Source organism: Lissotriton helveticus, chromosome 3_1 (assembly GCF_964261635.1).
Source record: "Lissotriton helveticus chromosome 3_1, aLisHel1.1, whole genome shotgun sequence".
NCBI classification, from domain to species: domain Eukaryota; kingdom Metazoa; phylum Chordata; class Amphibia; order Caudata; family Salamandridae; genus Lissotriton; species Lissotriton helveticus.
In genome coordinates, this window is record NC_136061.1 from 841,843,732 (window position 1) to 841,856,317 (window position 12,586).

Here is a 12,586-nt window from a genome sequence, read left to right on the forward strand (position 1 = left end):
TGATTACAAACCACAAATCTTTGACCTTTCTTTTGGGAGAGAGGGGCTGTGACAACACAAGTCCGAGGTTTTTTTGGCTGCTGTCTTGTCTTCAGGAGTTCAGCTTCGATGTGCGTTATATTCGGGAGACATCTTTTACATCGCATGCAATACATCGCATGCCAGTACAACGTGGTAGTTACAACAACCGCGTTGTTACATCGCATAGCTTTACAACTCAAGTCGTCACAACAACTTGCTGTACGGGGCACAAGGTGTTGGATTAAAAATCCAATACCTTCCCTACTGTTGCACACACTGGAGTTGGAAAAGTAAATTATACTATTCCAACATCCAGTAACCCTTACAGCAAGTGACTTGCGTTGTAAAGGTATGTTATATAACAACGCGTCATCGTAACGACCACGTTGTAATGGCATGATATGTAACATTGCATATTCATTACATTCCAGCGGCAAGAATGTAACAGCACATTATGTGTTATGTTTCCCTGTCACATCAGAGGAGAATGTTAGTGTTGATGGCTGGTTAGGTTAATGGGTTGTTGGTTTCGTAGATATTGTTTGTAAGTATCCATCTAAAGAAAAAGTTATCAGGGTTACTCAGGAGCTGTAGGAAGGTGAGAGAGAAGTGGAGAACTGAATGTATCTGTTGCTGAAAGGTGATAAAGTTGTGTCTCCATCAAGAATTAGGGAACATGGTTGGTGTGGTTGTCTCACTCTTGACATGGGGGGCATGACATCAAAGAAGCAGAAGTTGAGGTTATAATTCTGGGGGCCTGACATGGAAGCTTTTGTTCATGTTGTCAAGTTCTAAGTGTCAGGATGCTGACATATTTGGTCATTAAAAATGCAACTTTGTCACCAGTAGAGTTCCTGAGTTCACCTTGGGGGGGGAGGTGGAAATTGATTTCATCGGCCCTATTTTTCAGTTTGCCTGTTCTCATTGACTACCAGTCTAAGTAGGCTTTTACAGGTTTATTGAGCAGGATGATTTTAGGTTTGTGTCTAATTTTATGAGGTTGGTTTTTAGCAGTAAAGGTTTTCCTAAAGTGGATCATATCAGATAATAGGGTAAGATGTGTCTAGCCTGAGTATAGCACATACTTTGAATCTTTGGGAATTTCACACATCATTATTTATCTATGTAACTCGAACGGTGGGTAGAAAGAGCCAACAGGATTTTTAAAGAATGTGTGCAACTTGCAGTGCAGTCCAAATTATACGTTGAAGAGACTGTTCATGAGGGGATTTGGAGTGATCATTTAACTCCTCATTAAACAACTGGGGATTCTCTGTACATGTTGCTGAGGGATTCAAAACTGCTTTCAAGTATGAACCCCGCTTGGCTGTATGACAAACTGGCTCGTGGGGTAATGGACATGGAGGTGGTCAGACAAAGAGTAGCATTAAAAGAGGAGATGAGTAAGATGTATTATGATTCTAAGAGCTACACCAAGCAGCTATTTGTTGAACTGGGTCAAAGGTCAAACGTGCTGGGAATGTGAAGAAATCATGGTCTAAATTGTATCCAGCTACGAAGGTGGTTAGAGAGTTTTAAGGTTCAGTGCAGGTGGTGGATGGTCAGTGGCGGAGTAAAAAATGAGGTTTAGTTACGAAAAGGGGGAAGAGCGAGATAGTAAACAGTTTGCGGTTGGAAATTCATCTGGACATTAAGTCATGTCTTGGAGAGATGTTTCTGGTGGCCGAGCTCATGTGGGTGATATTCCAGTCCAAAATGAATACTCTGCCTGGTCAATTATATCCCATCAACCAACTGTGCTTCACCAGCATCTTTCAGAATGGATGGGTTGGTGAAAGGTTGAGTGAAAGGATGGGGAATGAGAGGGTAAAAAGATGGGTGGATAAGAGGTGGGTGGATGCGAGGGTAAGAGGATGAAAGGATGGCAGAATGAATTTAAATCTGAGAGGATGGATGTATGGCTGAGTGAATAGAAAATTGAGAGGATCAATGAGTGGTCAGGTAAAAATGTTGCAGAGTAGATGGAAATCTAATAGGATAGGCGGATGATAGAAGGCTTTATTGATCAATGGCAAAGTCAAATGACGGATGAATGAATGAACTCGAAGACGGATGTATGAATAGATGGATGAAATGGCCAACAGATGAATGGACGAAATGGCCAGCGGATGAAGGGAAATGGTGAAAGACTGAATGATAGATGAAAGAATGAATGGATGGATGATAGAATGTAAAGGTGACAACCAATAGGTAGATGGAAGGGTGAAAGTATGAATGCGAGAGAAAAGGGAGATTTTTAAAGAGGTTGAGGCTCACTTGCCTGCTTGCTTGGTGCCATCAAATCTTTGGTTCCAAAAGTGAGGTATTTTAATGTGCTGGCTACTCTCTTGGTCAATGTCTTATATTTCACAATTTCTCTTTTTTACAAATAAGTTTTGTTATTTGTTATGTGCACACCCTTTTTTTTTTATTTCACCATGGCAAAACTCCATGGGGAATCCTTAACCATCATATCCATCAACCCGTAGTAGTGGGCATTTCACGAAAGTGCTCCAGACTTCTATTCTCTTCATTTTCACTTTGATTTTCCAAAATACTTTCTACAAGACTGCCATGGATTAAGGGCCAGATTTACGACCGTTTTTGTGGTTACAGATGGGCGTTTTGTCCTTTTGCGACAGCAAAAAACATTAGCAAATGTACCAACCCTAATTTGCGAGTCGCTAATGTAATAGCAACTCGCAAAATAGGGTTAGAGCCTCGCTTTTAGGAAGGGGTGTTCCAAGGGCGTCCCTTCCTAATAGCGACTCTGAGCTCTATGTAGGAATGTTTCGCATTTGCGGTTGCAAAACATTTGCAGTTTCCCACCCTCTTCAAGAGGGTGGTAAACCATTTGCAAATGGGAGGGGGTCCCCAGAGGACCCCTTCCCATTTTTGAATGCGTGCGCAAACATTTTTTAAGAGCTGGCAGTGCTCCCAGGGACCACTACCTGCCCTTAAAAAATGAAACAAAAACTTTCATTTTTCTTTTTTATTAAATTCATTGCATTTTCCTTTAAGGAAAACCTGTTGCATTAAAAAAAATCTTTATTGACAAAGCAGTCCCAGACAATGTGGTCTGCTGACCCCAGGAGGCCACCATCCCTGGGAGTGCCAGCCATTCCCAATTGGATCCAAAATTGCGACTGCCTCATTAATATGCATGATGCATGCAATTTGCGACTACATTGGGAATTGTAAACAATGTCTCTGACACTGTTGTACACTGATGTGTGCGACTCACAATTTTATGCAATTTGCGAGTCGCAAACATCAATGGTCGTACATCTGACCCTTGCAGTTATATGGGAAATTGTTTTTCACTGGCAAGAAACGAGGCGGCACCATATCACCAAAATCTATGCATAGAAATTCCAAGTTCAAATAACACATTGCCCAAAGAGGGACCAATAAACTAGAGGAGGGTAAGGAACACAAGAAAAAGGCCATACAGAGTCACAGTTCCAAGCTGTGACACCAGCAGGTAAGGATGGAAGATATAAGGCCCAATGTACCAGATCAATGAGACACTCCAAAAAAAAAAAAGAAATCACCAGCCTATGTATGTCCACGTTAGAAAGCGTGTTAGGCCATATATCCCACTGAATGCAGCCACATCTGCAAACACCAGGCCGTATAACCAGCATTTGACCTATATTCCCCCAAATAGCAATACATTTGAGCAGTCTCACATTTTCACATACACCAAGATGGTCTAGAATAATACAATAACTAACGTTATAGATCTTAACCGATTATAAAAAGCAACAACCTTCACAGTAAGCGAAGCCTCAAGTCATCACTCTGCATGGCAAGAGTTTGTAAAACCTAAACTAGTTCTTGTACCCATCCGAACAAATCAAGAGCATGTTTTATTATTCTCTGCATACCTGCAAATAAAACAGTCACGATCCAGAGAGCACAGGGAAAAAAAGTAAAAACACAAAAGAAAAGGATCTTACCTGCACACAGAGCAGAACTCACTAATCAAGGAAGACAAAAAGGTTTTACTACTGAGATATATATCCGTTTCCTACTGGCGGTTGCCAGTAGGTAGCTTTAGTTAGGATCTAGTTTCCATAGGGAAAGCATTTTTTGACTTGCCTGCAACCACAGGGGCGGCTCCTCCGTTTGACCGGAGGAGCGTCGCCCCGTTGAATTGCCCTCGAGAACAAAAAATAAAATGGTAATGAAGTTAATTCATTACCATTTTATTTTCTGACAACCCGTCCTGAAACAAGTGTCAGGACAGGGCCTGTTGAGGGGCAGCAGTGGTGGGCCGCCTGGCTGTGCACTAGTTTATAGTGTGCATGTCCTTTAGCCGTCCGTCTAGCGACGCCCAGTCTGACATGCTCAATATAAACGTCTCAACTCGGCACTCTGCGGTCTTAGACAGCTGGGTTGAGAGCCTACACAAGCCTCCAGTGTACTTGGGCGTGGCGAGAGAGGCCATTCCCACCTAACGGGGCACTGCTCACATGCAGGGCCAGGATTGGTTAAGCCCAGCTGGACTATACCGGGTGTGAGGAGAAGACGACGACTGTGAGGAGCATGTGTCTCCGGAAAACATTGTAAATACCCTTTTGTTTATGTAAATGTATTTATATGCTTTTTTTTTACGTTTGTTAAACCTGATTCCCGCCCCTCTAAATCGATGGACTTTCCAGCTGCTACTGCAACTTTGGCTTCGTCTGACCAATCTGCATGACAAATTTTTTTTTTGTGTCAAAATAGGTTCTGAGTGTCATGGAAAGATTGGGGTGATCCGTACAATGGGAACCGAGAAATAGGGGCACGTAATAAGGGTGCATTTGTAATGTTAATTCCTATAGGAACGTGTTGTCGAACCTACAGCCGGAACTGCTAAATGGAATTACACCAAATTTGTCAGAAAGGTAGATGTTACTAGATGTTACACAGATTGTGCTTTTTGTTATTTGGTGAAAATCCGTTCAGTAGTTTTTGAGAAATGAAAACCGAACAATATAGAGATATCTATGGTCGTGAATATTTAGCTGCAGCTTCGCAAAGAAATCGCAATGTGTTTGAAGTAAAACACGAAAGCTGGATGCAACCTGAATAGAATTTGTGGTGATCGTGGTTACATCGCGGTGTGTTAGAGGTAAATCGGGGAAGCGGGCAGGGCTGTGGGGGGAGGAAGTCGACAAACAACAGGATTGGTAAAATTAAATAAAAAAATAAATAAAACCACTTACCTTGCGCTCGCTGCATCACGCCAGCGATGCGGCAAGCACAAGGTAAGTGGTTTTATTTCGCTTTTAATTTAATTTGACCAATCCTGTTGTTTGTCGACTTCCTTCGCCAACAGCCCCGCCCGCCCTACCGCTGTTACCTGTGCCGATACTGGATCACGTACTCGAGGGTGATTTACTTACTTTGAATTGAAGAGAGGACGAGGATATAGTGTATTGAATACTTGAATCTATGGGGATATACCGGCAGCTTTCTAATAACTGACTGAGTGAGACTGGGATTGAGTGACCGTACGGCGGTGGATATCCCATAAAGGGGAATTTTGGTTTATGAGGAATAATGTGGATGACCGACGAGTTTATGTTTGGAGCTTAGTTACGGAACAGCCCTGAAGAAGTCACAGTGCTTAATTTTAGCACGACGAAACACGGGTTGGCTGCTTTTTCTTTAAATACGGATTTGGAACAATAAATATTATTTGGAATACATGGAATTTGTGAGCTGAATTTATACGGATACAGAATATGAACTGATGAACTGGACTGTGCCAAACGGAGGAATACTTCTTTAAGAAAGAATTACTTATATGTGGACATTTATCTATTTATTTTAAGTGCTCAGGGAGAACTATTTGAAACACTGACATATCCACTCATACACCTGTGCAGCCATCTCACACACTGAGCCAGTCACCCATAGAGCTACTCACATATCTACTCACTCACCCATACAGTCAATCACACAGCCACTTTCTCACCCATAGTTACACACACTTATTTACTCATACAGATACTAACACATACTCACTCAGCTATACAGTCACTGATACAAGCACACACTCAGCCATACATACACTCATGTTAACTCACTCACCCATAGTCACTCACATAGCTCATCCCTCACCTATACAGCCTTTCACATACCCAGTTACTCATCCACATACCAGACACATGCCCTCACTTGCAAACACAGTCATACACACACACACACCCATACTGCCTCTGACAAAGGAACTCACTAACTCACACAGCCAATGATTCACTTACTCACTCATCACCCACCCACCCACAGAGGTACTTCGACAACCAATCACTTACCCATACAGACACACATGTACCCACTCACACACCTATGCATCCATGGAGACACCAACTGACAGACAGATACAGACATTCACAGAAGTAGTCACTCACCCATACATTTACTGAGACACCTAATCACTCACTTATACAGTAAGTCACGCACCCACTAAAATCATCCAATCAGGCACTCATACATCCAGGGGTTCATAAAATACACCTTGGTATACAAGTTAACACTCAAACTTTTTTTAAAACACTCAGTCCCTAGACAATATCAGTGATGTCATGAATGATGTCATTTGAGATGTCATTTGAGATGTCACTAACAAGGCCATGAGTGATGTAATATGTGAGGTCATTAGTAGTGCATTTTGGGGGAGCAAGTTATAGTTAGCTCAGCTAACTATAACTGCTGAATTGCTCTGGTTTTGTATGAGTGAAACCGGAGTTCAACTATAACGTCCCTGTAACCTTTGGTTTCTACAGTGAATATTATATATATTATCATTTCAGAGCAAGGGGAGTGGATGAAATCTGTAGTGAAATTTAAAAGGCTTGTGTAGTTCACTATTAACCGAGCATGATCTAAGCATGAACAGCCAAACCATAGCATGAGAACGAGTCTATATTTGTCCCCAATCAGTTTGAATTTCAATAGGTTTGAATATCATCTGGCCTGTTTCTGCTCTAATTTGTTCTTACTTGTCCCTTCTAACTTTCCACCCATCCGCGTGTCTTGGTGGAGTGTTCTGTTAAAAAATGGTAGATAGGAAGATGGGTTTGCCCCTTATTGCCCCCCTTTTTCTGTTGTGCACTCCCCTACTACCAGCATCCATGCTTTATTCTTGTGTATTCCCTTTTCTATGACTCCAGACATCAAGGGTCTTCCTTACTTTGTCCTCACTTAAGAATGGAGGACATGAGGAGGAGCTTCGCGCGATTCCAAGATGGACGCGTGAGCTAAGGGCTCCCGAGACCCTTTCCGCCTCCCGCGATTATCCTGTGAAAGATCCGGATTATGACGACGGGTACTTTTTATTGATGCCCTGCTGATGTCCATGTCTTTTTCAAAAATCGATTTGGCCGCCGGATATCGGACTTACTGCATTCTGGAATTTGAGGCCTACATCGTACGCCAGCCGGGGGCTTGAGTCCCCGAGGTACCCAGGTGGCAATTGAACAACAACGGCTGATGAGCCACGCCCTCTGCCCCTGGTGTACTTTCGGTTTCGATTTTGGTCGCTGTTGTGAACGCCCAGTCGCCGATCGGCGCTCCAGCTCTGTTCTCGCTGCCGACCTTCAGCCAGCGCTGTGTCCCTATCCTTTCGCCGGTCCGAGCTTGCCAAGACGGAGATCGTTTTGGCTACATTCTACAGATCCCGTTGGAGCTCATTGCCTGTCATGGCGGGCAAGGCGGTCATCGAGAGGCGCACCGCTAGAGGCCCGTCCCGAGGGGGGGTCCCCCAATCTCAGACCATCGATCGATTTACTCGACCTAGGGGCTCCCCGGGCGGGTCGAGTGGTGCCCTAGAGGAAGCTGGTGATGGTACTCCTGAAAGCGAGGAGCCAACTCTGAAGGACATTATGGGCGCTATTGCGAGTGTCCAATCCACCATGGGCCAGCAATATGAAACCTTGGCGGCCAAGATAGATACGGTGGCGATCGATGTCACCCTCATCAGAGCGGACCTGGGGGAAACCAACGAGCGTGTCAAATCCCTTGATATCAAGACGGCTAGTTTGACCACTGATGTCTCAGATCTCCAGACCACAGTCTGCAATCTTCGGACTACTTGCGAACTGTTCGCCAATCGGCTGGAAGATTTCGAGGGCCGGGCCAGACGCAATAACGTCCGCATCGTGGGTGTCCCGGAGAACTCTGCTGATTTGCCTGTTGATATCCTGGTGGAGGACCTCGTGCTGAATTCTTTTGCTGTGGAGCGAGCTCATCGTGTCCCGGGTGGTAAGCCGAAGTTGGGTGCCGCTCCGCGGCCCATAATTGCCAGGCTCTTCAATTTCCGTGACAGAGACGCTATCCTACAAGCTTCACGAACGAGTGGACCCACTAAATTTGAGAACGTATCGATTGGTTTTTACCCGGACTTCACTCAGGCAGTCCAGAAACAACGAATGGGCTTCACGGGTGTGAAGAGGCGCCTCAGAGAACTGGGACTGAAATATGCTATGCTTTTCCCGGCCCGCTTGAGAATGGAGCATGAAGAGCGTGCGTTCTTCTTTGACCGCCCCGAGGTGGCTAGTGACTGGTTGGACACTTTATCGACGCGCCATGAGGGCCCGGAGTACTCGAGAGGCGCTGAAGGAGGTTCGGAGGACCAGGAGCAGTGAGTCTACATCGGCGAGCCTGATTCTATGGCAGTGGCTCAGAGACTATGTCCTGTTATGGTGTGAATGCCCGGGGGTGGGGGGTTTTAGGGGATCTTCCCCCTCTGGGGACTTTTCTCTCTTTTGTGTAGGTTAGTTTAATGGGGCGACAGGCACACTGCAAGTTGGGGTGGCTTTTAGGTCTACCGCAGGGGTGCAGGGAGGGGGGTTTGAGTTTGATGGGTTCACTGGGGGTGGTGGGGGGGTTCTTCTCTCTTTGTTTGTTTCTTGGCTGTGCTTTGTTTTACATTTGCTATCCTGTGTCTGTTTCGAGGTGGGGAGGGCGGTCCGTTTTCTTCTGGGATGGGGGTAGGGGACTTAGGGTGTTGAGCTGGAATGTTAATGGTCTGGGGGACAGGATCAAACGTGGGATTGTACTACAATACTTGAAGAGATGTTCACCGGATGTGGTCTTGCTCCAGGAGACCCACTTGGTGGGTAATACATGTCATGCACTGAACAGACGAGGTTACCGTTTGGTGGCTCATTCCGGCTTCACCTCTGGATCGAGGGGGGTTGGTATCCTGGTTAGGAACTCCCTCCCCCTGGAGATAGATGGCACGGTGTTGGACGATAGAGGCCGTTACGCAGCCATTCTGGGGAGATGGGAAGGGAAGTTGATTTCCATACTGTCTATTTATGTTCCGCCTGGCCTACAGTCTACTACCTTCGCCGACCTGGGTGAGGTAATTCTGGGTTTGCCTGATGGATTGCTAGTGGTGGGTGGCGACTTTAATTCTGTGGTGAATGGGGAGAGTGATCGTAGCCCCCCCAGGCTCCTCCCTACATCGCAGCTATGGCTGGGGAAATTCTTGGATGCCTTTGGGTTGGCAGACTGTTGGAGACAAATGCACCCATGCCGGCTTCAGTACACTTTCCACTCGGGAGCCCATGGAAGTCTCTCGAGACTGGATTATATCCTCGTGCCGGTGGTGCAGTTAGTCTCGGTGCGTGAAATCAAGCATTTGGCTAGAGGAATTTCAGACCACTCCCCGCTATGGCTTCACATCGATATACATCTGGGGGCTGGGGGCCGGATTGCCCCGATCAATCCATGGCATTTTCAGAACCCCAAAATCAGATCCGAGGTGGTCAAGTGCATGAACTTTTACTTTACTGAGAATGAGGGATCGGTGTCCTCCCCGGTCTCCCTATGGGAGGCTTATAAAACTGTGATCCGTGGTCAGACCCTGTCTGTTTTTGACCCTGAGAGGAGGCGCAAAAATGAGGAGGTGGAGAACTTGGAGTCTGAGATTGCCGTATTGGAGGAACGGTTGGAAGCTGGGGTTACACCCGAGAAACTGCATGTCTTGGCTCTTAAGCAATCTGATTACAGGGCCTTGGTGACTGACTCGGCTGAGGCAATGAATCGTGTGCAGCAGGGGCGTCTGTATGATGTGGGTGATAAAGCAGGGAAGTTGCTTGCTTGGCTGGATAGGCGAGACAGAGTGAATCGTGTTGTGCCTGTAGTTGAGAAAGTTGATGGACCGAGAGTCGTGGACCCGGCTGAGATAGTTGAGGTGTTTGCCCAGCACTTTCGGGTTGTGTACGCGCCGGTTTCGAACATGCTGGAGGAGGACTCGCACTTGCTGCTTCGTGATCTTGAGTTGCCTAGTCTCTCGGAGTCAGACGGGGTGTTAATGGAGGCTGATTTTTCCATTGATGAGGTTGCGCTCGCTATACGCTCCCTTCGCTCGGGGAAGGCCTCTGGTCCCAACGGTATACCGGTTGAGTTATACAAGCTATGCCCGGATAAAATGGCGCCGTATCTGCTTAGTATGTTTGCGGCATCGCGAGACCTTGGATTCCTTCCCAGGGACCAGAGGCTGGCCTCTATTGTGGTTATCCATAAAGATGGCAAACCCCGCGAGCGCTGTTCATCATATCGCCCGATCTCACTTTTGAATGCTGAACCCAAAATATTGGCGAAACTTTTGGCGAACCGACTGATCACGGTGATTAGCGAATTGGTTCACCCTGATCAGTCTGGTTTTATCCCCCAACGCAATACTGCGCTCAATCTTCGTCGTCTTCACTGCGCCATCGCGAGGGCGGGGTCTCTCAGCGAGCCGGCCATCTTGGTTTCTCTCGATGCCTCGATGGCCTTTGATACGGTTGAGTGGCCATATTTGTGGGCTACTCTTGCCAAATTCGGTTTTGGTCCGAAGTTTATTGCATGGGTTAAACTCCTATATAAGCAGCCGTTCGCGCAGGTTGTGATTAACGGTAGGGCCTCGGAGCCCTTTGTTCTCGGGCGAGGCACGAGGCAGGGATGTCCTTTGTCACCGCTATTATTTGCACTTGCGCTCGAGCCCCTTGCAGCCTGGCTCCGTTGGGAGCCTTCACTAAAGGGTATTCGGTGGTCCCCTGACTTCGAAGATCGTGTATCATTGTATGCCGATGATATTTTATTGTACCGGACATCCCCCCGTAAGTCACTAGGAGTCCTTTTTGATGTTTTGAGTTCGTTTGGACGTAACTCCGGGTTGGTTATCAATTGGTCCAAGTCGTGTATCTTCCCGCTGACCGGTGCTCCTCTTTCTCTGCCCCGAGTATGCCCGATCCCGGTTTCTAGTGATGGCTTTAAGTATTTAGGGATCTATATTTCACTTGACCCTGCGATACGCTATGAGCGTAACTTGCTGCCTCCACTCGCCCGCCTTCGGTCGGACGTCGCTGCATGTTGTGGTCTACCCTTGTCCCCCCTGGGACGGGCGGCCCTGTTCAAAATGATGTCTCTCCCCCGTTTTTTGTATGCCGTACAAAACACACTTGATCTAGTGCCGGCTAGCTACTTTCGTGAAATCGAGTGCCTCCAGAGAAAGCTAGTTTGGGCTGGCCGACCCCGTATTGCGTTGGCTAAGCTTACGTTGCCCTGGTACGATGGGGGCATAGCGTTACCTGATATAAGAAGATACTACTGGGCATCTCAACTGAGCGCTGTGAACCATGCCATGTGCGGTCCAGTCCCGAATCCTGCATTCGAGATGGACCGGTGGCTGTTGCCCGGGGGAAATTACTACAGGGCTCTCTACTCTCGGGGCGCTAGAAAGAATCTGACGGGACCCACTGCAGTGGCTGTGCGGGTGTGGGGCAGCGCGACCGCGGCTACTGGATGGGTAGATAAGCTGACCAGGGCGACCCCTCTGTTTGCAGCGGAGAGGCTTGGTGAATTGTGACGTCAAAGGGTTTCGATAGGTGGGACTTCATCGGAATCAGCAAGGTAGGTGACCTCTGGGTTAAGAATAGAATTAAGACCTTTGCTGAATTGAAACAGGAATACAGTTTGAATGACTCGGAATATTTGCGATACCTCCAGGTTCGTCATGCCATTGGGTCGGTCTTTCCGGCCGGTTCTGATATTCCGGAGAGCTCCCCCCTGGAAGACAGGGTGCTGGACGGACATATTCCAGACAGCACTATCTCCCTTATTTATAAAACACTTATCAATACTCGATCGGACTTGCTTGTTCAGCTTCGTGGTACCTGGACTAACGATGGGCTGGAACTGGATGATGAGGATTGGCAGGCTGCGATATCCTCTCCCAAAGAGGTCGCGATTCCGGAGCGTCTGCGAGTCGTTCAGCTGAAGATTCTGCACCGAGTCTATGTCACGGGTCCGCGATTGATGCATATGGGTTTTTCTGAGGATGGGCTGTGTCGACGTGGCTGTGGTATGATTGCTACCTTCCTCCACATCGTATGGGAATGTCCGGAAGTTGTGTCTTTCTGGACTAGAGTGCATGCGGTGATGAGTGAGGTGACGAATGTTGCATTCCTGCCTGAAGCCAGGCGCTGTCTCTTGAACATATGGGAACCGAACGATTGCACTGTTGCTCAGACTCGGTGGGTCACGCTGGGAAACATGGTCACGAAAAGGGACATTG

At 46.9% G+C, this 12,586-nt stretch overlaps 1 protein-coding gene across 1 annotated transcript in view; it reads right to left on the reverse strand.

The window, feature by feature from the left end:
* Window positions 1-12,586, reverse strand: part of TMEM35B (transmembrane protein 35B) — a 61,228-nt gene that overhangs the window by 23,163 nt on the left and 25,479 nt on the right. The gene's annotated exons all lie outside the window — the stretch shown is intronic.